This window comes from Drosophila willistoni, unplaced genomic scaffold (genome assembly GCF_018902025.1).
Source record: "Drosophila willistoni isolate 14030-0811.24 unplaced genomic scaffold, UCI_dwil_1.1 Seg150, whole genome shotgun sequence".
In the NCBI taxonomy this organism is placed as follows: Eukaryota; Metazoa; Arthropoda; class Insecta; order Diptera; family Drosophilidae; genus Drosophila; species Drosophila willistoni.
The window spans coordinates 266456-290985 of record NW_025814110.1 but is presented as its reverse complement, the minus strand read 5'-3'; the positions used below and the strand labels follow the sequence as shown (position 1 = coordinate 290985).

At 36.8% G+C, this 24530-nt stretch overlaps 1 long non-coding RNA gene across 1 annotated transcript; it reads right to left on the bottom strand.

Moving 5' to 3' along the window:
• Window positions 1-538: 538 nt before the first annotated feature.
• Window positions 539-2108, bottom strand: LOC124460896. The gene is made up of 3 exons (XR_006954838.1): window positions 2069-2108; window positions 1947-2008; window positions 539-1873 (listed from the first exon to the last, which is right to left on the bottom strand). It is a non-coding gene; the product is annotated as an uncharacterized LOC124460896 (long non-coding RNA).
• Window positions 2109-24530: the final 22422 nt, after the last annotated feature.

Below are 24530 nucleotides of genomic sequence, written 5' to 3'. Positions count from 1 at the left end.
TACCCTTGCAGTACCTAGTAATAATAATTTTACATATTTGTTTTCTGCAACTCAATTCATCAATATACAAACAAAACAATTTTACTCTCTATTTTACAATTTGTTCTTCTTCCCTCATTCCCAAAGCAAAGCAACGCACGCATCCACATACAGTTTATGTAGCGTTGCGTCTGTGTGTGTATGCATGTACTCTGTTGATGACGAAAGACATAGTAGACAGCAAGCAGCGCTGCCGGCAGAGCTGGGAGCAGAGCCGACTATTATATTGACTGTAACTTGTGTTATATTTATCCGATCACATTCAAATTTTAGGATCTGGGGTTTTATATCACATATGTAAATTTCATAGCATACTCCAATTTTTATAAAAATGTTTCTTCTAGTTCTTCTAGAGCTATATGATATAGTGGTCCGATCCTGATGGTTTTCATACTTTATTTTTCCCGGGTAATAAAAAACCCCGAAAACAAATTTAACATAACAGTATTAATATAACAATTTAACAAATATAATATTATAAATGATAATAATATCCCACACAACAAACTAGCAGCAAAGCAATCCAACGGTGTAAAGCAATGAAGCAATGTAGAAATGCTAGTTACTGTGCGATCTTCGTACTTGTACAACCTTTTGATTACGCAATCAATTAAAAATTCGTTTACTTTAAGGCCAACTTCGGTAAGAAGATTTTTAGTGCTATTTTCCAAGTTGTTTAAGAGGCCACAAGTAACTGGAATAACTAGTGATACAGTGACTTTAGAATTCGATGACACTTCTTTGGAAGCAATGTCAAAGGGAGAAAGTATTTGTGACAAGTCTTTTAATATGTTGATTTCGTCAGCTGTGAGAGGCTGTGGCGCTTTCGACAAACTTAGAAGTGTTATATTGATTACTTCATGTGTTTTTAAGACTCTTTCAATCATTAGGAATGCACTGTTCCATCTGGTGGCAACTTCCTGTATTAGACTATATTTAGTTTCCGTCAATTGAGAATCTTTAAATTTCTTGTAAGCAATCGTGCTACTTTTAAAAAACCCGACAATGGACTTGCATTTTTTTAGTAATTCTTTTGTGCAATCCAGCTTAAGGCAATCTTGCACCACCAAATTAAGTGAGTGTGTATAGCAGGGTAAATTCCTTTTTTTAAGCAGCTCACACGCTTTGATCATTGAGCTTGCATTATCGGTCACAATTGCAGTGATTTTATCAAAAATTCCCCATTCGTTGCAAACAGCCTGCAGGGTATCTGCTATATTCTTAGCAGTATGATTTGTTTCATCAATTAGCTTGTTTGTTGATAAAACAGCAGAGCAAAGACAGTAACTATCTGTAATAAACGAGCATGTGACTGTCATATAAGATTCATTTGCCAGGGAAGTCCACATATCTGTTGTGATTTATTTTGCTGAGCAAATTTTTTAATTTAGGTTTCTGCTCATCAAATAAATTTGTCATCATGATATTAGAGAGGGTAGTCCGCGACGGTAGTTTGTAGCGTGGGTCGAATAGTTTGATAAAGTCGCGAAACTCAGGATCCTCAACTATAGAAAAAGGTTGCATGCCTTGAGCTACAAATTTTATGAGTCCTAAATCAAGCTCTTGTTTGCGCTTTGACGTAGATTCATATGTTGTGTTTAAATATGTATCTATTTTACCAGAAGTGATTGGCACATCGTTAACACGCTGACCGGGATGCGCACGCTTCAGGTGGTCAAATAAATTTGAGGTATTTCCGCTCGTCTTATACACTTTGCCGATATACCGTTGTTAATTTTTTCGAAATGGCCCCACACCGATGATCTTCCGACTCGCTGCCTTTTTGCTAGCTGGTTGTCCTCCTCAATTGCCTCAATGCTGCTGTCTTGTCCATCTTAACAAAGCACATGCATACATGACATATGTAAATTAGTTACCTGCGTTGCTGAGCAGTAAATGGAACTTACCCTGTGAGTTTTTCAAGAGAAATTTGTCCATCCTTCCGCCACCAACACCAACGAAAATTTACCTACAAATAAACACCTATTTTAATATTTAATTATCTTTTACATATAAATGTATTTCTTACCAAAATTTTCTGCCGACCTGCAAAGTTGCGCCAAAACAAGTGATGTGCAATGTATGGTAATGCCACTATCGATAGTGAACAATAACCATCGATAGCGACGCAAAAATATACAAATTCAATATATCGATAGTGCCATCGATAGTTTTACAGCTCTACCAGATACAAGATACAGCCGAGACACAAACCAAATGTACGATATACGACCAGGCTCGTTACTGGCGAGGAAGACAAGGACAAGGGAACGAATGGGCGCGCAGCCACAGAGAAAGTGGACATATGCGCCAAGGATTTACGGGACTTTCACCACGCATAGCAACAAGTGGATGCGTGGGTGAAAGCAGAGGGCCGAAAAGTACCAGCTGTATAGCGGTACTACACCAATCAATTCCTGAGGCCGTGGGAGCTGCCTATATAAAGGCAACACCCATCAAGCAAAGCATCAAGTCTACGAATCGTGATCAACCAAGGGAGTTTTAAGGCCTTACGAGTAACCTGAAATAGGCGAAGGCAAGGTTTGACTTCAAGTGATTTATTGGGGCCGCAAGCCCGGTATTTATAGGAGAACATTTACATTGGTCTTATGGCTAGTGTCCTTAAAGGTACTTAAAGCTAAACATTATGCTTAAGTTCTAATTACGTATAATCTTATGCTTAAGTTCTAATTACGTATAATCTGCTCCTAAAAGTATGTGGCCTATGTGCTATTCATAAAAGTATACTACACCTCCTTTTTTCAAAAAGAAAAATTTATATTTTTCTCATATCCTGTTTATATTATTTTTATTCTATCTAAATGTACTGTTTGCTTTTTGTTTTTATCATCTGCTATTACTATATTATTGTTAGGACCTATGCTCTGTATTGTATATTTGCCTGTGTATTTGTTATCTAATTTATGTCCTGTATCATTTTTTAAAAGTATTTCTTGTCCTTCAGTTAGCGATACTTTTTTTGTGTTTTTATCATATGTTTCTTTTTGTAATGCTTTAAATTTTTCGATGAGCAGTTTCGCTCTATTTTGTGCTATTTGTAATTTAAATTTTATTTCTTTATTGAAATCATCAATGTTGTAAATGGGTTCTACCGTTTCAGACGAGAATGGGACAGTTTTAGGATGTTTTGCAAAGACTAGTTCAAAAGGTGCATAACCATGTACGGTGGATGGAGTGGTGTTAAAGCAATATGTGAAGTATGCTAGATATTCATCCCAATCGTCTTTTTTTATGGATATATATGACCTGATGTACTCATTGAAAGTTCTATGGCTTCTTTCTACTGTTCCAAGAGTTTGATGATGGTGCGCCGTGGAGTTAATTTTATTTATGTTAAAATTTTTGCAAAGTTCTATTAGTGTTGAATTCATATATTCTGTTCCCATGTCTGTTAGAATTGTTTTCACTGAACCGTAAATTAAAATGAATTTTTCAAATATTGCCTTTGCAACCGCTTTTGCACTTTTGTTTGGTATTGGTATTGATATGAGATATTTGGACAGATCGCAGATAATAGTAACTGCGTATTCATTACCGTGTGTCAAAAGTGGTTGCAGGGGTTGGTGTTATGACGAATGGGGAGTGGTTGTGTCTGGTTACTTTGGCTAGTTTGCACTTTTCGCAATTTTTGATGTATGTTGCAACATCCCGAGACATATTTTTCCAAAAGAAATCTCTTTTTATTTTTCCTAGTGTTCTGTTTACCCCGCAGTGACCTCCCTCTATTGGGTCATTGTGATATTTATTTAATGTATTTCTTATTTCTTCTTTATTTGTTATTACTTTTACTTGAGGTAGAACTGCTATTTCTAAATGTTTTAATGTGTCTTTTCCTTTTTGTTTTAGTTCATTAGGTGTAAGTGACCTAAATTGTTTTTCTGACATGTCTATCTTCAGTTTATAGATTTTTTGAGCACCGGCTTCTTTTTCAAGCCTTGGAAGGAATCGATCTAGATCTATTCTTCCACTAATGATCAAATCGCCTATGTTGAAGGAGAGTAATTTTTCTTTATTTTTGGTAATAAAACATTTGCATTTTTGAAGTGAAAACTTCTTTCGAATCGTTGGGAGTGATTTGAGACTCGATGAAACGAAAAAGCGACACTAAAAAGAGACACATATAGATCTTATAGTATTTAGCCTGCGAGAGAATGAGATGCAAATATATAGAAAGCATTATGAATAAAAAGCATTATGAAAAACTTCGACCAAGCTGGGAGTCGCACCCCGGCCGCCCGATCGCCAAGCGAGCACACTTACAACAGAGCCACGTCGACACTTTGTAAATTGCCGTCGAGTTCTGTAGTTAGTGTGCTCGCTTGGCGATCGGGCGGCCGGGGTTCGACTCCCAGCTTGGTCGAAGTTTTTTCATAATGCTTTTTATATATTTATTAGAGAGCTGCATGAATGGAAGCAAAGTCAAAGTCAAATGAATCCATTCGAATTGAATTCAAATAAATGAGTGACAACTACACAATGAAATGAATGAGTGTGAGATTGTACTTGTCATATCTCGCAAAATACGTAACTCTGTTTAATGAAAGGCAATGAATTGAGTGTCAAAACATCGAATTGTACTAAGGCACTCGAATCATTAGAATTATTCGAATTGACTCATTTTTATTGGGATGTTTAAAAGCAACAAAAACTAATTATTTTATCAAAAATGTATGGAAAACAATGGCGAAATGGGGGCTATTAAAATTAAAATATGCTATACACCAAAAACTTAAGGACACAGTTTTGGATTTGACAATTTGGGACAAATTTTGTAAAATCTATTTTTTCTAAATTAGATTCCTAGTTGCCACGAACCGTGAAAACATAAATAAGGCTTTCTAATATATTATAAAAAAAATATTATATTCTTTAATCCATCATATACACAATGGATCTACTTTTAAATATACTTCACTATTTGGAAAAAAAATTCTTCTCTATCTCTCTGTAGGGGGTTTGAGAACCCGATAACAACAGTATTGTAGTCTGAGTAGGTCCCCACTGAGCCACTAACCACTCTAGTTTTGTAGTACAGTAATCACATATAGTTAAAAAATATACAATACAAATAAATACTAAATACTAAAATCAGAATTGGAATTCGAATGCATTCGAATCATAGCAACTCATTGACTCACTTTCTAACTCATTCAATTCGTTTTGTTTCGTTTGAATGTTGTGCGACTGATTTTTACGTCGCACACTCATTTAGTTGAAGTCGATTTTCAAAGTCATTCAATTCATTTATTTGGTTTTGAATGTTGTTAACTCGAATTGATTTTTCTATCATTCATGCAGCTCTCTAATATTTATATATTTTTTTGTGATACATTTTTATTTACTTTTTATACCCTTGCAGAGGGTATTGTAAAATTGGTCAGATGTTCGTAACGCACAGAAGGAGGCGTTTACGACCCCATAAAGTATATAAATTCTTGATCAGCATGAGAAGCTGAGTTGATATAGCCATGTCCGCAAAATTTTTGAAGTGAAAACGAAAAAGCGACTCGACGGCAATTTACAAAGTGTCGACGTAGCTCTGTTGTTAGTGTGCTCGCTTGGCGATCGGGCGGCCGGGGTTCGACTCCCAGCTTGGTCGAAGTTTTTCATAATGCTTTTTATATATTTATATATTTTTTTGTGATACATTTTTATTTACTTTTTATACCCTTGCAGAGGGTATTGTAAAATTGGTCAGATGTTCGTAACGCACAGAAGGAGGCGTTTACGACCCCATAAAGTATATAAATTCTTGATCAGCATGAGAAGCTGAGTTGATATAGCCATGTCCGCAAAATCTTTTCTTCTAGACCTATATGATATAGTGGTCCGATCCTAAGGATTTTCATACTTTATCTTACCCGGGTAAAAAAAAAACCCCAAAAAAAGATTTCATCCCGATAGCTCCTAAGACGGCTGAGTAAAACGCATACGCACAGACGGACGGACAGATGGACATGGCTATATCAACTCAGCTTCTCAGGTCGTAAACGCCGCCTTCTGTGCGCTACGAACATCTGACCAATTTTACAATACCCTCTGCAAGGGTATAAAAAGTAAATAAAAATGTATCACAAAATATATAATGAATGAATGCACAGCAACTAGAATCACTGTCTGTTCAGCTCTCTAAAGTGGCAGAAATATGTGCATGCGAAACCAGATTGAGCAATGGAAAAACAGTTTTAATTGTGGCAATTTATATTTCACCGAATCAATCAATAAATAGCATCACGGAATTCATTCATGAAAATTTAATAAAGTATACACCAGAAGTATCGCGGATACTTAGAAAAGATTACGATAAAGTTCCAATGATTTTAAGTGGCGATTTTAACGTAAATTTTGCATTGGACACAGAGGTTCCTTTAATTGACTTTCTCAATACAACATTCAGTTTAAAAATGTGTAACAATCGCACTGAATCAACAACACGATCAAAAACAACAATTGACGCGGTATTTCAAAGATATGTTGACAACATCGAAACCAAAGCATTTGTATCATATTTTAGCTATCATAAGCCAATCGTATCATTTGTTGAAATTGAAAACAATGAGAATGAATAATAATAAAATGAAGAAAATAAAACATGACCTTTATAGCAATATTATAATGAACCTATAATTATCCCGCTCCTAATGCTGCTTTCGTCTCATTCTCTCTCAGTTTGTTTTACGGAAGGTTTCACTTCTATCGTGTCTAACCGTTAGACGCCCTCTTTTTTTTTGAATTTAATTTGCGCGTATTTTTTGGCTTCGTTAGGATTTATTATTTCATATATTCTTGGTGTTTCTATTCTGTTATTGTTAAATTTGTTTTCCTTATGTATTCATTTTTTTGTTTCTGATCCTGTTGCTACTTTAAGTATTTTATTAGTTTCTATGTTTTTTATATTTTCAAATTCAATTCTTGAGAGAGCATCCGCTGCGAAATTTTCTTGTCCCCTGATGTATTCTATAGTAAAATCGAACTCTTCTAAATCTAGCCTTATTCTAGTAAGCTTTGACGATGGGTTTTTTAGAGAAAATAGGTATGTTAATGGCTGATGGTCAGTTCTGATTAGGAATTTTTTTCCGTATATGTATGGTTTGAAATATTGAATTGCCCAATGTATTGCTGTTAATTCTTGCTCGATTGTTGACTTATTGCTTTCGCCTTTTGTAAATGCCTTAGATGCATATGATACGGGTAATTGGAGTCCATCAAATTCCTGGCTGAGGACAGCTCCACATGCGATCTTGCTTGCATCAGTTGTGATACAGAATTTTTTATTAAAATCTGGATATTGGAGTATTTGTGGGCTTAATAATTTGTTTTTTAGGTATTCAAAAGCTGCTTGACAGTTTGCATCCCAGTTAAATTCTAAATTTTTCCTAGATAATCTATTGATAAATTGTGCATGGTATGCAAAGTTTGGAATGAATCTACGGTAGTAATTACAGAATGCTACAAATCTTTTGGCTTCGTCGCCATTCTTGGGAGTCGGGTAATCTTGAATCGTTTTGAACTTGCTTTCGTCTGGTAAAATTCCTTTATTTGTGCATTTGTGTCCTAGAAAAGTAACCTCATGTCTGAAGAAGGAGCATTTGTCTGGGTGCAATTTTAAGTTATATTTTCGGCAGGTTTCAAAAACATCCCTTAAGTTTCTGATCATGTGACTTTCAGAGCACCCAATTACAATTAGATCATCCATATAAAGGAATGTTTGGGATGGTGATAGACCCGTGAATGCAAGGGACATCATTCTTTGAAACGAGTTTGGTGCAATTTTTAATCCGTATGGTAATCGCTTGAATCTGAATGAGCCCCTATCTGTGGAAACTGATGTTATGTCCCGAGATTTTTCTTCTAATTCTACTTGATGAAATCCTGACATTAAGTCTAACAATAAACAAGAGAAGTATTTAGCGCGTCCCAGCTGGTCAAGGATATCGTCCATTCTGGGTAGTGGGAATGTATCCGCTACTAATTGTTTGTTAATTTTTCTATAATCAACTACCAATCTCCAACGTTTTTCCTTGCTGCCAGGTAGCGACTTTTTAGGAACCAATAAAATCGAACTATTGAACTCAGACATTGATGGTTCAATAATATCATCATTGATCAATTTGTCCACTTGTTTATTGATTTCGTTTTTTTGACTGTGTGCTATCCTGTAGTTTTTGGTGTAGACTGGTGTTGTGTCTTTGAGTCTTAATTTTTGCTTATAGAAATTGTTGGACGATATTTGTTCAGATTCTATTGCGAATATATCATCAAATTTTGAGCATAATTTATGTAGAGGTTCTTTCACGAAGTCGGGAAAATGGGGTGCTAGCTTGTTCATTATTATGGATTTATGTTTTGAATCATGTTGTTTGTCTATTTTTAAGATTTCATAATCGAACAGTTTTTCATTTAATAGGTTTATATTTGTAATTTTCACGTCTGTGTTGTTAGTATTTAATATGCGGACATATGGGTTAGACTTTGAAGCAATTGTGTTTGCGAAGAATATCCCCGGGTGTAATTCTTGGTTAGGGATAAAGGTGTTATTATTGTTTGAGGATATTGCAATGCGTGCAATTTTTTCTGTTCTAGGTGGGATATGGAATACATGTGTGTTTTGACTGATCCCTATATTGATTATAATTTTATATCTTGATTTATATGGATCTATTATCAATTTGTTGGTAGAATAATTGAGTGTGCAATTGAATTTTTTTATAAAGTCCAGCCCCAAGATTCCGTCACATGGGATGGGAAAATCATTTTCTATTACTTGGAAGGTGTGTACCGTTGAGAGGTTGCTGATCTTTAGTTTGGTTTTATTTTATGTTAATTCCCTTAAAATAATCTTGTTCTCTTAATATTTCATTTTCTGATTCTTCTATATTTTTTTTTCTTTGTTATTTTTTTTCAAATTGTTTAAAATTCTATTTTCTAATATTTAATTATTTCCAAAAAAAAATTTTGTAATTTTTCTTATATATTTAGACTTCGTTATTGGGCAGTTTTGATCTTGTAGAGTTTGCTGCGATCAGAAAGCTTTATGTGTGCTTGCAAGCTTTGTGAAATTTACTTGAGCTTTTTTTTTTTTTTTTTTTCTTAGAAGTTGATCGTGGCGAGCTTTACAACTGCGCTTATGTTGTTTGTGCAATTTTGAGTGCACATGGTTGACATGTGTTCTTTGTTAGGGTATGTTGGGGTATATGCGGCTGATTGGAGTTTAATTTTTAATTGTATAAATGTATGTTTTTTTTTTTTCAATTATGTATATATGCATATGTATATGTATATATGTGTATATATGTATTTTCTCTTTTTCTTTTTTTTTAGGGTATTTTTGGCAATGATAGACTTATTCAAGAAAAATTTTTCGGACAATATATTATTTTTTTTTCATTTTATTTTTTCTCTATTTTGTTAGTACTTATTTAATTAATTAATTATTTATAGTGGCAGCGCAAAAATCGCCTCTTGCCACAAAGGTGCCTACATATAATAGCACACTTTTTGTTTTTTGTTAAATTTTTGTTGTTGTTTCTGCATCTGCTGCTGTTGCTTGTCTCGCCTGTTTGGTCCTCTGGTGCACTTTTTCCAGCTCATCTATTTTATTCCACAGCTTGCATGCTTCCGCCCAGGGTGGTGGCGGATCGTTGTTGATTTGGGCCAGTAGGGCCGCCCGCTGTTTCCGGAACCGGACCTGGTGGCCGCCTCGTCGCTTCGGCCTTAAAACCAGGGGGATGGCCGTCAGTGCGTCCTCTTCTCTCCTCCTTCTAGCAAGCTCTGCTCTTGCTGCTGGTTGCCTGGCCCGGTACTCTTCTATGCTTAGCGGCCGTGGGCCGTCCAGTGGGCACTCCTCCAATGCCTTCTGGAGCGCTTCCTTTATATCCTTTGGCATTTGTTAATGTGGTCTGCCCTGATTTTTTTTTTCACTTTGCCTCTTTTTTTTTATGGCAAGGAATTTTATTGTATTTTATTGCCTTTTTATTTATTGCCAATGTTAGGCAGGATCGCCATGAAATAGGCGAAGGCAAGGTTTGACTTCAAGTGATTTATTGGGGCCGCAAGCCCGGTATTTATAGGAGAACATTTACATTGGTCTTATGGCCAGTGTCCTTAACGGTACTTAAAGCTAAACATTATGCTTAAGTTCTAATTACGTATAATCTGCTCCTAAAAGTATGTGGCCTATGTGCTATTCATAAAAGTATACTACAAACCTTAGAAGCTCATACTAGTGAAACAAAAACCAGTAAAAAGGATCAAGAAAGTTAGAATAATTTGAGAAGGCCTTACGAGTAACCTCTCAAATTATCCTAGAATCCGTGAGTCCTTGGAATAGGACTAGAACACCGTGCCCAGGCAAGAAATAAGAAAAGTCAAGCGGCTCCAGGACGATCCACAGCATATTGGAAGGTACAAGGATATATCCTGTTACCGAAATTCAAGGATCTATATACATATATGGTGACGAATACCAATTGCTGAGAGAATCCTGCCCTACGACAAACGGCCACGGAGCACGCAAAGACCATCTTTAAAACGCAGTCAGAGGCATTGAAGTGGAAGCAACGTCCCTAGCAACGTCCCTATCCGTCCTAAGATCCGGATACGCCAGGAACGTGAGAGAAAAGCCATAGGATATATCCTAAGGCCAATTAACGCTCCAGTGATATTCTGAAGGGGGAGATATCGGACAAGATACTTGTATCACGAGTCTGAAATAGGAACCAGCGGAGACACAAGGAACGAGAGACGGACTGGATCAAGCGTCGAGGGACCCTAACCACAAGCAGCGCTGTCCAAGTTCGGGACTCCTTCAGAGAAACTTGTCATATCCAACAGAGCCCATAAATAATCGTAAATAAATACATCACCTAAAACTAATAATTAAAAAAGACTTTCACTCGTTGCGGAGGGCGGACGTGTTTTTTTTGCGCTTATCAACTTTTATTTTTTCTCGCGATTAAATACTTTTACATAACTCTTAAATTATCGGTTTAATTAATAATAATTTCAACATCCGAATTTTATTTTCATTTCGCGAATTCTTGCTGTCGCTTTTGTTTAAATTTAAATAAAATCAAAACGTACAACAATACTTGCATTAGCGATGTTGTTGTTTTGTTTATCTCTTTTGCTTTTGTGACTTTACCGTTTTGACTAAATCTCGCGCTCTTGCGTACAAATTGTTGTTGCATGTGTTTAATTTGACGCGCTCTCCCGCTCTTTCCTATTCTTGATTGATTTGCGCTCTCGTCTTTTGCCTACCCGCGACTCTGTGATACGTGTTTTTGTTTTTGTGTTTTCATTTCTTTTTATTCTTTAGTTGTGAAGGCTTACTCTGCACATTAACCCTTGTGTCAGGACTGGTCAGTATATTCTTATACACAGATTTTTTACCTTTAGAATTTTTATTTTTTATTTTTTTGTATTTCCTTTTATAATTAAATTAAACTTTTTGATAAAATGGTTCAAAAAATAATTGCATAGTTGCCACTAATGCGGTTGACTCCCATGATTATATTCTTTGTTGGTTGTGTGACAATGCGGTTCACGTTAAGTGTGCAGGTTACACAGGCAGAATCAAGGAGTCTATTGCTAAAGGTGGTGGCTTAAAATATGGATGTGATGCTTGCCGGGAGGTCGAGAATGAGATGCGCTCTTTCATGAGGCGGACTAGAGATAGTTTTGACACTTTAAGGGCAGGTTTTAATAAACTCCAAGCGGAGTTTACTGCGGTGGAGACTCAGTTCAGAAGTTTATCGCTTATGAATGAGTCTCCGAAACGTAAAAGGACCAGTCCTTGGGGCGTTTCTGTATCTGTAAATCCGACAGCGTCTCTTATCGTCCCCGACCGGTCTCATGCACCGTCCACTCCTAATGTACAGCAATTGATATCGTTTAAGAGCCCGGTTGTGAATGCTATTAGTAAGGAATTACCGGTATCACCTGGGAATGATCTCTTAAAAACGATGCCTATTGTAGTGTCCGATGTGTCCGGGCAATTACCCATTCCAATGGAAATTGCCGATAGTTCTAAAAGTATCGAGAACCCCGTAAACAAGTTGACTGCTGCAGTGGGTGACTTGTCCAACGTTACTGCTGCGGCTGACGCTTCGGGACCGCGGCCTCTCGTTGGCATACCTCCAAAGAAACATATATTTGTTTCTAGGCTAGACCCTATTGTCACATCTGATGATGTAATAGCCTATATTCGGAAGAAAGTTAACGTTTCGAATATTGCGGTGGAGAAGTTTTAATTTTCCTATTCTCTAGAATCACTGTCTGTTCAGCTCTCTAAAGTGGCAGAAATATGTGCATGCGAAACCAGATTGAGCAATGGAAAAACAGTTTTAATTGTGGCAATTTATATTTCACCGAATCAATCAATAAATAGCATCACGGAATTCATTCATGAAAATTTAATAAAGTATACACCAGAAGTATCGCGGATACTTAGAAAAGATTACGATAAAGTTCCAATGATTTTAAGTGGCGATTTTAACGTAAATTTTGCATTGGACACAGAGGTTCCTTTAATTGACTTTCTCAATACAACATTCAGTTTAAAAATGTGTAACAATCGCACTGAATCAACAACACGATCAAAAACAACAATTGACGCGGTATTTCAAAGATATGTTGACAACATCGAAACCAAAGCATTTGTATCATATTTTAGCTATCATAAGCCAATCGTATCATTTGTTGAAATTGAAAACAATGAGAATGAATAATAATAAAATGAAGAAAATAAAACATGACCTTTATAGCAATATTATAATGAACCTATAATTATCCCGCTCCTAATGCTGCTTTCGTCTCATTCTCTCTCAGTTTGTTTTACGGAAGGTTTCACTTCTATCGTGTCTAACCGTTAGACGCCCTCTTTTTTTTTGAATTTAATTTGCGCGTATTTTTGGCTTCGTTAGGATTTATTATTTCATATATTCTTGGTGTTTCTATTCTGTTATTGTTAAATTTGTTTTCCTTATGTATTCATTTTTTTGTTTCTGATCCTGTTGCTACTTTAAGTATTTTATTAGTTTCTATGTTTTTTATATTTTCAAATTCAATTCTTGAGAGAGCATCCGCTGCGAAATTTTCTTGTCCCCTGATGTATTCTATAGTAAAATCGAACTCTTCTAAATCTAGCCTTATTCTAGTAAGCTTTGACGATGGGTTTTTTAGAGAAAATAGGTATGTTAATGGCTGATGGTCAGTTCTGATTAGGAATTTTTTTCCGTATATGTATGGTTTGAAATATTGAATTGCCCAATGTATTGCTGTTAATTCTTGCTCGATTGTTGACTTATTGCTTTCGCCTTTTGTAAATGCCTTAGATGCATATGATACGGGTAATTGGAGTCCATCAAATTCCTGGCTGAGGACAGCTCCACATGCGATCTTGCTTGCATCAGTTGTGATACAGAATTTTTTATTAAAATCTGGATATTGGAGTATTTGTGGGCTTAATAATTTGTTTTTTAGGTATTCAAAAGCTGCTTGACAGTTTGCATCCCAGTTAAATTCTAAATTTTTCCTAGATAATCTATTGATAAATTGTGCATGGTATGCAAAGTTTGGAATGAATCTACGGTAGTAATTACAGAATGCTACAAATCTTTTGGCTTCGTCGCCATTCTTGGGAGTCGGGTAATCTTGAATCGTTTTGAACTTGCTTTCGTCTGGTAAAATTCCTTTATTTGTGCATTTGTGTCCTAGAAAAGTAACCTCATGTCTGAAGAAGGAGCATTTGTCTGGGTGCAATTTTAAGTTATATTTTCGGCAGGTTTCAAAAACATCCCTTAAGTTTCTGATCATGTGACTTTCAGAGCACCCAATTACAATTAGATCATCCATATAAAGGAATGTTTGGGATGGTGATAGACCCGTGAATGCAAGGGACATCATTCTTTGAAACGAGTTTGGTGCAATTTTTAATCCGTATGGTAATCGCTTGAATCTGAATGAGCCCCTATCTGTGGAAACTGATGTTATGTCCCGAGATTTTTCTTCTAATTCTACTTGATGAAATCCTGACATTAAGTCTAACAATAAACAAGAGAAGTATTTAGCGCGTCCCAGCTGGTCAAGGATATCGTCCATTCTGGGTAGTGGGAATGTATCCGCTACTAATTGTTTGTTAATTTTTCTATAATCAACTACCAATCTCCAACGTTTTTCCTTGCTGCCAGGTAGCGACTTTTTAGGAACCAATAAAATCGAACTATTGAACTCAGACATTGATGGTTCAATAATATCATCATTGATCAATTTGTCCACTTGTTTATTGATTTCGTTTTTTTGACTGTGTGCTATCCTGTAGTTTTTGGTGTAGACTGGTGTTGTGTCTTTGAGTCTTAATTTTTGCTTATAGAAATTGTTGGACGATATTTGTTCAGATTCTATTGCGAATATATCATCAAATTTTGAGCATAATTTATGTAGAGGTTCTTTCACGAAGTCGGGAAAATGGGGTGCTAGCTTGTTCATTATTATGGATTTATGTTTTGAATCATGTTGTTTGTCTATTTTTAAGATTTCATAATCGAACAGTTTTTCATTTAATAGGTTTATATTTGTAATTTTCACGTCTGTGTTGTTAGTATTTAATATGCGGACATATGGGTTAGACTTTGAAGCAATTGTGTTTGCGAAGAATATCCCCGGGTGTAATTCTTGGTTAGGGATAAAGGTGTTATTATTGTTTGAGGATATTGCAATGCGTGCAATTTTTTCTGTTCTAGGTGGGATATGGAATACATGTGTGTTTTGACTGATCCCTATATTGATTATAATTTTATATCTTGATTTATATGGATCTATTATCAATTTGTTGGTAGAATAATTGAGTGTGCAATTGAATTTTTTTATAAAGTCCAGCCCCAAGATTCCGTCACATGGGATGGGAAAATCATTTTCTATTACTTGGAAGGTGTGTACCGTTGAGAGGTTGCTGATCTTTAGTTTGGTTTTATTTTATGTTAATTCCCTTAAAATAATCTTGTTCTCTTAATATTTCATTTTCTGATTCTTCTATATTTTTTTTTCTTTGTTATTTTTTTTCAAATTGTTTAAAATTCTATTTTCTAATATTTAATTATTTCCAAAAAAAATTTTGTAATTTTTCTTATATATTTAGACTTCGTTATTGGGCAGTTTTGATCTTGTAGAGTTTGCTGCGATCAGAAAGCTTTATGTGTGCTTGCAAGCTTTGTGAAATTTACTTGAGCTTTTTTTTTTTTTTTTTTTCTTAGAAGTTGATCGTGGCGAGCTTTACAACTGCGCTTATGTTGTTTGTGCAATTTTGAGTGCACATGGTTGACATGTGTTCTTTGTTAGGGTATGTTGGGGTATATGCGGCTGATTGGAGTTTAATTTTTAATTGTATAAATGTATGTTTTTTTTTTTTTCAATTATGTATATATGCATATGTATATGTATATATGTGTATATATGTATTTTCTCTTTTTTCTTTTTTTTTTAGGGTATTTTTGGCAATGATAGACTTATTCAAGAAAAATTTTTCGGACAATATATTATTTTTTTTTCATTTTATTTTTTCTCTATTTTGTTAGTACTTATTTAATTAATTAATTATTTATAGTGGCAGCGCAAAAATCGCCTCTTGCCACAAAGGTGCCTACATATAATAGCACACTTTTTGTTTTTTGTTAAATTTTTGTTGTTGTTTCTGCATCTGCTGCTGTTGCTTGTCTCGCCTGTTTGGTCCTCTGGTGCACTTTTTCCAGCTCATCTATTTTATTCCACAGCTTGCATGCTTCCGCCCAGGGTGGTGGCGGATCGTTGTTGATTTGGGCCAGTAGGGCCGCCCGCTGTTTCCGGAACCGGACCTGGTGGCCGCCTCGTCGCTTCGGCCTTAAAACCAGGGGGATGGCCGTCAGTGCGTCCTCTTCTCTCCTCCTTCTAGCAAGCTCTGCTCTTGCTGCTGGTTGCCTGGCCCGGTACTCTTCTATGCTTAGCGGCCGTGGGCCGTCCAGTGGGCACTCCTCCAATGCCTTCTGGAGCGCTTCCTTTATATCCTTTGGCATTTGTTAATGTGGTCTGCCCTGATTTTTTTTTTTCACTTTGCCTCTTTTTTTTTATGGCAAGGAATTTTATTGTATTTTATTGCCTTTTTATTTATTGCCAATGTTAGGCAGGATCGCCATGAAATAGGCGAAGGCAAGGTTTGACTTCAAGTGATTTATTGGGGCCGCAAGCCCGGTATTTATAGGAGAACATTTACATTGGTCTTATGGCCAGTGTCCTTAACGGTACTTAAAGCTAAACATTATGCTTAAGTTCTAATTACGTATAATCTGCTCCTAAAAGTATGTGGCCTATGTGCTATTCATAAAAGTATACTACAAACCTTAGAAGCTCATACTAGTGAAACAAAAACCAGTAAAAAGGATCAAGAAAGTTAGAATAATTTGAGAAGGCCTTACGAGTAACCTCTCAAATTATCCTAGAATCCGTGAGTCCTTGGAATAGGACTAGAACACCGTGCCCAGGCAAGAAATAAGAAAAGTCAAGCGGCTCCAGGACGATCCACAGCATATTGGAAGGTACAAGGATATATCCTGTTACCGAAATTCAAGGATCTATATACATATATGGTGACGAATACCAATTGCTGAGAGAATCCTGCCCTACGACAAACGGCCACGGAGCACGCAAAGACCATCTTTAAAACGCAGTCAGAGGCATTGAAGTGGAAGCAACGTCCCTAGCAACGTCCCTATCCGTCCTAAGATCCGGATACGCCAGGAACGTGAGAGAAAAGCCATAGGATATATCCTAAGGCCAATTAACGCTCCAGTGATATTCTGAAGGGGGAGATATCGGACAAGATACTTGTATCACGAGTCTGAAATAGGAACCAGCGGAGACACAAGGAACGAGAGACGGACTGGATCAAGCGTCGAGGGACCCTAACCACAAGCAGCGCTGTCCAAGTTCGGGACTCCTTCAGAGAAACTTGTCATATCCAACAGAGCCCATAAATAATCGTAAATAAATACATCACCTAAAACTAATAATTAAAAAAAGACTTTCACTCGTTGCGGAGGGCGGACGTGTTTTTTTTGCGCTTATCAACTTTTATTTTTTCTCGCGATTAAATACTTTTACATAACTCTTAAATTATCGGTTTAATTAATAATAATTTCAACATCCGAATTTTATTTTCATTTCGCGAATTCTTGCTGTCGCTTTTGTTTAAATTTAAATAAAATCAAAACGTACAACAATACTTGCATTAGCGATGTTGTTGTTTTGTTTATCTCTTTTGCTTTTGTGACTTTACCGTTTTGACTAAATCTCGCGCTCTTGCGTACAAATTGTTGTTGCATGTGTTTAATTTGACGCGCTCTCCCGCTCTTTCCTATTCTTGATTGATTTGCGCTCTCGTCTTTTGCCTACCCGCGACTCTGTGATACGTGTTTTTGTTTTTGTGTTTTCATTTCTTTTTATTCTTTAGTTGTGAAGGCTTACTCTGCACATTAACCCTTGTGTCAGGACTGGTCAGTATATTCTTATACACAGATTTTTTACCTTTAGAATTTTTATTTTTTATTTTTTTGTATTTCCTTTTATAATTAAATTAAACTTTTTGATAAAATGGTTCAAAAAATAATTGCATAGTTGCCACTAATGCGGTTGACTCCCATGATTATATTCTTTGTTGGTTGTGTGACAATGCGGTTCACGTTAAGTGTGCAGGTTACACAGGCAGAATCAAGGAGTCTATTGCTAAAGGTGGTGGCTTAAAATATGGATGTGATGCTTGCCGGGAGGTCGAGAATGAGATGCGCTCTTTCATGAGGCGGACTAGAGATAGTTTTGACACTTTAAGGGCAGGTTTTAATAAACTCCAAGCGGAGTTTACTGCGGTGGAGACTCAGTTCAGAAGTTTATCGCTTATGAATGAGTCTCCGAAACGTAAAAGGACCAGTCCTTGGGGCGTTTCTGTATCTGTAAATCCGACAGCGTCTCTTATCGTCCCCGACCGGTCTCATGCACCGTCCACTCCTAATGTACAGCAATTGATATCGTTTAAGAGCCCGGTTGTGAATGCTATTAGTAAGGAATTACCGGTATCACCTGGGAATGATCTCTTAAAAACGATGCCTATTGTAGTGTCCGATGTGTCCGGGCAATTACCCATTCCAATGGAAATTGCCGATAGTTCTAAAAGTATCGAGAACCCCGTAAACAAGTTGACTGCTGCAGTGGGTGACTTGTCCAACGTTACTGCTGCGGCTGACGCTTCGGGACCGCGGCCTCTCGTTGGCATACCTCCAAAGAAACATATATTTGTTTCTAGGCTAGACCCTATTGTCACATCTGATGATGTAATAGCCTATATTCGGAAGAAAGTTAACGTTTCGAATATTGCGGTGGAGAAGTTTTAATTTTCCTATTCTCGGGACATTTCGTCCTTTAAAATTAGTGTTTCTGCCAATATCTTCGACACTATATGTCGAGAAGATTTTTGGCCTAAACATATAATAGTTAAGGAATATACTGTAAAAAAGAAAAATCGGCAACCGATTCGCTTGCCTACAACAACAATTAATACTATTCCTGCCACATCAGCATCTGCTGGTGTGTCAAAAAACTAGCTACGTCCCTTAACCTGGGTTACCAGAACGTTAGAGGACTGAAATCTAAACTTCCTAATCTCTATGTAGATAGTCTTTCTTTTGAGCATAACATTCTAGCTTTCACAGAGACGTGGCTAAAACCTGATATTGCTGATGCATCGGTTTTTTCCACAAACTTTTCTATATTCAGACGTGACCGGATTTCTCGCATAGGTGGTGGCGTTCTGATAGCTGTTGATGCTGCTTTATCATCTGAAATGATTCAATTTTCTAGTACCCAGGAGATTGAGTTTGTTGGTGTTAAAGTAAATTTTAAATCTTTTAATGCTTTCATTACTTGTTACTATATTCCACCATTGTCAGACATGGTGGTATATTTAAATCATTTAGAGGCAATTCAGTTAGTCTCCTCTTTAGTTTCCAGTCAAGACATGCTCATAGTTGTAGGTGATTTTAATTTACCCGCTTTAGCATGGTCACTAACAGATGAATCTATCACGTTGCTGCCCTCTTTGTCACATGACTTTATTGATGGCCTTCTAGGCTTATCTTTATCCCAAGTCAATCCTGTCTTAAATTCTAATGGAAAATCGTTAGATCTTATTTTTGTATTGGATTCTTCTTATTGTGAGGTGTCTAGGATCGAACCATTTGTTCTTCCAGAAGACAAATTTCATCCTACATTAAATCAAGAATATATATACTTTATGGGTCGGAAACGTCACCTTCTGTGCGTTACAAACATCTGACCAATTTTATAATAAGCAGCAAAGAATACTTTCTTCACTTTCTTTGTACATTTTGTTTCTTTGTGCATTTGCGATTGATTTTTGTAACGGCACGAGCACGCTCAAATTTTTACATACGATTTTGAGTGAATTTTTATATCCCTGCAGAGGGTGTTATAAAATTGGTCAGATGTTTGTAACGCACAGAAGGAGACGTTTCCGACCCCATAAAGTATATATATTCTTGATCAGCATGAGAAGCTGAGTTGATATAGCCATGTCCGTTTGTCCGTCCGTCCGTCTGTGCATATGCGATTTGCTCAGCCGTCTTAAGAGCTATCGGGCAGAAATTTTTTTTCGGGGTTTTTTATTACCCGGGAAAAATAAAGTATGAAAACCATCAGGATCGGACCACTATATCATATAGCTCTAGAAGAACTAGAAGAAACATTTTTTTAAAAATTGGAGTATGCTATGAAATTTACATGTGTGATAATATTGGATATAAAACCCCAGATCCCAAAATTTGAATGTGATCGAAAAAATATTACACAAGTTACAGTCAATAAAATAATCGGCTCTGCTCTGCCGGCAGCGCTGCTTGCTGTCTACTACGTCTTTCGTCATCAACAGAGTACATGTATACACACACAGACGCAACGCTACATAAACTGTATGTGTATGCGTGCGTTGCTTTGCTTTAGGAATGAGGGAAGAAAAAGAACAAATTGTAGTATAAAGAGTAAAATAGTTTTGTTTGTATATTGATGAATTGAGTTGCAGAAAACAAACAAACATGTAAAATTTTTATTACCAAGGACTGCAAGGGTATATAAACTTCGGCATAGCCGATGTTAACTTCTTTGATATTTTTTCTACTTCAGTGTAACGTTGCAACGTCGATTGGAAATCCAACCAATATTTTTGCTCGATTTTCCGGCCACATGTCGACGGAACTTCGAAAGAATGTCCGAGGCGCTAGGACACGCAATGTCCTACATATGTGCGCCGCAAATTTGTATGACGTGTCCTCTGAAATTCCGAGGCGACACTTGACAATTCGCCGCGGATGCTCCGTCGAATTTCTGGCGACCGGTACTGAAGGGATATACACTGTGTAGCATTACTATAAGCGCACCCACTTATTTTAGCGAAGCGCTTAAAATAGACGGAATAACGGAAAAGTGTAAATGAGGAATTAAAGAGAATTGAAAATAAACTTATTTGAGATCAAAACAATAATATTAACGGTACTTTTATTCTCTTTAAAAATGTGGTTTTTGGACTGGTGCATAACTATAAGCGCACTAACTTATTAGATCTAGTTTTTTTTTTGTTCTAATAATGAGTATACTCTATTATTTTGTTCGAACAATCAGTTCGAACAAGCGGTTAGGCATACTCGAAATTAAATTTTTAAGGGTGCTTGTTGGAATTTGGTCCCAAGCCCTTATAACGGCGGCTTTCAGCTCCCGTATTGTGTCGTATTGCATATTTTTTATCGCAAATGGACCGCACCAGGATACCCCAGAGGTTTTCCATTGGATTTAGATCGGGGGATCACGACGGCCATGTTAAAACGTAAATTTTCTTTGTCGATAACCACTGTAATGCTTCCCGGCTTCGATGCACAGCGGCATTATCCTGCTGGAATACCCACTTCCTTGCTCCTTTCCTGATAATTACCGGCACCAAGTTCTTTTGCAATACCTCTACATACTCTGTAGAGTTCACCCGAGTGCTGGGAAATACCAATTCCAAGCAGGCAGTAACCAAAAATGCACCCTTGACCATAAGAGATCCGCCTCCGAAGTTTCTCTTTGAGAAATATGGTGGATCCTTACTCAAATCCCTTCAATATCCATTAAAGCCATCGGGACCATAGAAATTAAACTTTTTTTGTCAGAAAAAATAGTCTGTCAAAATAAAATAATTAAAATTCAAAACCCGATGTACCAAAAATATATTCTTCGTTTCTAGTACATTTTTCCAATCCCTTGCAAAATCGCGGTCTAGCAACCGAGATGCTGGTTGAAGCTTGTGTCTTTTTATGACCTTTGTCTTCTTCAAGACCCGATGAATTGTCCAGCGGGACACACATTGTTCACACCCATCTGCGATTTCACGTGCTGTCTTTATTGAGTTGCTGGCAGAACTTATGATCCGTCGCTGTGATCGATCCGAAATTTTGATTTTGGGCCTCCTGTCTTATTTTCCGTATCCTTCAAAAAATTCCTTACAACACAATTGGAACGACCAATCCGTCGAGCAATCAACCTTTTGGATAGTCCTTTATCAAAAAGGGCTAGGATTCTTCCTTTTTCCATTTCTCTTAAGTAAGCACCACGAGGCAGTCTCAAATTGGAGCATTTATAAATATGCTTTAACTTCAATTAAAAGCCAACGAGTTAATTTTTTTTTTTTTTTTGTGTGTAAAAAAAGCTTTTGCTCTCTGACGTGACGGTCGTGTTTTTGCATAGCTCCTGAGTTTTTATTAATATTTATTGTTTTCTCTCAGTTTTTAATTGTGCTTAGTTTTTTTTACGCTTTCACTGGTGTTGTTCGCTTGACACCCTTGTGTTTTATTTCCATAATTCGCCAAATTAAATAGTTTAAACAGTTTTTCTGTTTCGTGATTAGTGTTTGGTGCATTTAATTTTTTCTTTTTATTTTTTTTTTCTTTATCGTCATTGCTTCTGCAGTTGCTCCCCTCATCGCCCCCATCATACCATCAGTGCTAGTGGCTTTGTTGTTCTATCTGCTTTGTGCTTGTGCTCAGCTTCTCTCCCGCGTAATCACTTTTGAAAGGCCGCACCTCAAAGCTCGGCTTATAACTGTTCTTGCACTCTCTCTTGTGCTGTGCACTCTAGCTGTTCTCTTTGTTTTATTTGTAATTATTGATTTCTTATCGATAATTATCTTTGTGCTGTGTATTTAAAATTTTCTATTTATTCTTATATATATAAATTTATTTATTTTTTTTTTTTTGCCTTGTGTTTCTTTTGGCTTTATAATGGCTTGTTGTCTACCTACTTGCAAGCATTCTGATCGTTTTGATGATCAGTATAGAGCAATATCTTGTTGGCTTTGCGATAATCTTATTCACTTAGAATGTGCTGGCCTCAATGGCCGCGACTACGACAAATTTTCTGGTTTGTCTGTGTCAAAGCCTGAGCTTGGCTTAATGCGCTGGACTTGCCCATCTTGTGCCAGCCAGCAGCTTGATTTTAGCCGTATGTATAGGGATATTCGTTTAAAGTTTCTTTCTTTAAACAAACTGGCCAAACAGCTGTCTAACGAGTGTGACTCTAGCGTACAATTTTTGTCGCAATTCAAGTTTGTTCCACCTTCTGAGAAGTCGCCCAAGAAATGTACCCTTGAGTTGCCTCGCAAGCAGTCGGCAGCACTCTCTATTACATGGTCTCCCATTTTACTTTCGCCTACACCATCATCTTGTCCCTCTTTATGCTCTTCTTTTCAGATTGAAGTACCCATTACAAGCCCTGGTGTACCTCATTCTATCCCTCACGGGAACTCTGATCAATCACAGGATCATGCTAGCTCTCAATCACTTGCGGATCACAATGCTCCTCCGCCTCCACTAACTGTAGTGCCTCATCGCAAACAATTATTTATCTCTAGGCTTGCTCCTGATACTTCTGAGTCGTCTGTGGCAGCTTACATTAGTAATATATGCCCTGATAAAGTTTTAAATCAAAATTTTAAGTTTTCTAGGCCTCGCGAAATCTCCTCTTTTAAAATTACAGTACCTAATGAGTATTTCTCAGCTATGGTTGACACTAATTTCTGGCCAGAGGGCCTAGTTGTACACGAGTTTGCGCCCAATAAGCGCTCCCGTCCGTTGCCTGTCCACCTTCCTAATTTATCTTCTGCTTCAAAAAACAAATAACGTCTAGTCTTTGCATTCATTATCAAATGTAAGAGGACTTCTTACCAAGTTCTCGAACCTGTTCTGTGATAGCCAAACCTTTTCGGCTGACATATTAGCTTTCTCTGAAACTTGGCTTAACTCCTCTGTTTTGGATAATGAAATTCTTTCTAATAACTTTATTTCTTATAGGCTTGATCGTGTTGGTCGTCGCGGCGGTGGAGTACTTATTGCTGTCAACTCGAATCTGTGTTCAAGTGTTGTGCCGATTGATCTGCCCTTAGGTGTTGAGTTTATTTGCGTCGAAATTACATGTTCCAACTTTAGCTTATATAATCTATCTTTCTTAATTCCTTCATCTCAACATGTTTTTCTTGATAGCCTACCTGAATGTCCGCTATATCAGTTGAATTCTTTCCTTAACTCTTCTAAAAGAATCCTTGATCTTGTTTTTGTTTCTGATCCCACTGTTAGTGCTGTATCCCGAACACAGCCCCTAGTGAAACCTGAAGATCCCTATCACCCTACCATTGAACTTACTATTTCTTACAATTCCGTTACTAATTCATTTAATAACATCGCAAATTCTCGTCGTAGATGTTTTCGTAAAACAAATTTCAATCTTCTTAATAGCCTTATTTTCTCTTTTGATTGGTCATTTCTATTTGAGTGCTGCGATATAGATCGTGCAGTGAAGTTTTTCTACTCTGCTCTTAATTCTCTAATTGATAAATGCGTTCCTTATGTGAATGTCTCTACCGTCTCCAGCGCGCCAGTCTGGTTCACACGTAGGCTCTCTAATCTCCGTAACATTAAATCGAGATATTTTAAAAGATTTAAAAAAACTGGTTCGCGACTTGACTATGCAAATTGCTGTATAGCCAAATCTCAATTTTGTCTTTTAAACACTCAATGCTACAATAATTATATCGTTCGCTGTAAGGTTGAATTTTATAAGAACCCCAAAAGATTTTATAACTTTGTTAATTCCAAAAGACGCTCTAATGTACCACCCTCCACCTTCAGACTTAATGACCAGACTGCTAATAATGATTCAGATATTGAGATCTGTTTGCTAAATTCTTTCAGTCGACTTATTCTACTACTGTTTCGGACACCCACACCTTATCCCTTTTCAATCCCACATTTAAATTGTATGTTTTTTCCTAGTATTACTAAAGACTGTATTATCTCTAGCTTGTCATCTATGACGTCTTCCTTCGTTCCCGGTCCTGAATATACCTAGTT